The sequence below is a fragment of the Lepisma saccharinum genome, unplaced genomic scaffold, assembly GCF_977018435.1.
Source record: "Lepisma saccharinum unplaced genomic scaffold, izLepSacc3.1 HAP1_SCAFFOLD_420, whole genome shotgun sequence".
Classification (NCBI taxonomy): domain Eukaryota; kingdom Metazoa; phylum Arthropoda; class Insecta; order Zygentoma; family Lepismatidae; genus Lepisma; species Lepisma saccharinum.
In genome coordinates this window covers 263,436-265,173 of record NW_028143120.1, presented here as the reverse complement: position 1 = coordinate 265,173, position 1,738 = coordinate 263,436, and positions in this window count along the sequence as shown.

Sequence of the window (1,738 nt, the reverse complement as noted above, 5' to 3'; positions counted from 1 at the left end):
AACTTATTATTTCTTACATACCTGTAAAGGAAAAAAATAGGTTAAAAACCTAAAATCCAAAGTCTAATCATCACTCATCCCCATCTTCGCAAATTAGCCAAACGTGGCACAAAAAGCGAAGTAAAATAAAGCAAATCAATCAATCAATCAAAGGCAGGAACGAGATGATGATTAGATGGAATCAATACAGGTGTACTCGAAAGGGAACACCAGTAAGCGAAGATCAGTTTGATTTACGTTACTTGACGTTGCATTTCTGCCTCTTTTCGTAATTGCGATGACGGTAATGAGTGGTGATAAGTTTTGAGAATTAAGTCCACTTTATGCACAAGAGGCTAATCGGGACTGGACCTACAGTTTAAAGTGGGATCCGAACCACTATGTTCCTCCAGCGGGTATCGAACCCGGGACCCCTTGTTACAAGGCGACGACGCTACCACTTCGTCATCGGGGAGGCATGAGTGAATGGTGATAAGACGAAATGGATGAACAGACATGGACGACACAGCAGAAGGATTGTACTGGTTGCGAGACCAGGCGCCAGAGCCTCGTTGGCCTGCAAAATTGCAGTAACCGGGAATGTTGAATTGTAGGTGCCTTCATCAGCTAAAGTCGCATCTTACACTCCACGAAGATTAGTAAATAAGCCTGCAACTTGGTAAAATGTTTAGCAAAATTACGACAATACGATTAACAGCGAGGATGCAGTTAGACAGATGTTCCGAGTCCTGGCTTTGGCAGAAGTGTTCTTTTGTGAGTGTTGGTAATCCATTTAAATGCAATTAGCATTTATCCTCATCGCTACTATTAGCCTAGTGGTGCAGAAAGGGATGTAAAATGAAGAAAAAAATAGAAAATGCGTATAATCTAAGCAGAGTTCGCTAACAATAAGCCATCTAGTCCACCGTGAGGTCCACCCAAGTAGGGATGGATCAAGACTAGACGAAACTTAGAAGAGTGGTTGTCTCGCCTCGAGTTGCAACTGTACACCCAATTCTCTGTCTCGTTTCGATTAATAACCATCTGTTTAATTCCCATCTCGGTCTAGACTCGAAGCAATCTTCACAGTGTGTGGAGGTCCCAAATATTCATCCTGAATTTATGCAACCACGCAGCACATGCTCACAGTTCCTTTGCATTTGTAGTTTTGTTATTTCCCATCGCTTTTATGCCACTTTTGGTTAATCGCTACGATGAGGATGAGCGATGATTAGATGACATTTACGAAGGACAATCACAAAGGACATCCATGCAAAGGTTACGACTCGAACCTGGAAATTTCGAGGCTCGCAATTGGAAATAACGGACTGATTGCGTAATTACTGTAAATAATCAAGTATGCATGCATTTGGTATGTCTAAAGTCGCATGGTAAAGTAAATATGATTCTGGTAAAGTTTTCAAAATTGGCGACCTCCGTGGCAGAGTGGTTAACACAGGAGTCGCGGGTTCGAGTCCCGGCATGGGTGTTCTTTGCGAGTGTCCCTTCATCATATCATCAATCATCCATACCTTCGGAATCAGATAAAGGTACCAGAAAAGAGAAGGAAAATAAATAAAATATCACACCAAAGTTCCGAATGTTACCGAGAATCTCTGACACAAAGTCTCGGTTTCGTCTTGTTCTCGGTATCATCTCTACACAAAAACAAAATTCATGTTTTATACATAAATATATAACTTTATAACAGGCTCATATATCGAAACCGAAACAACATTTCACCGCCACTGAATAAAAA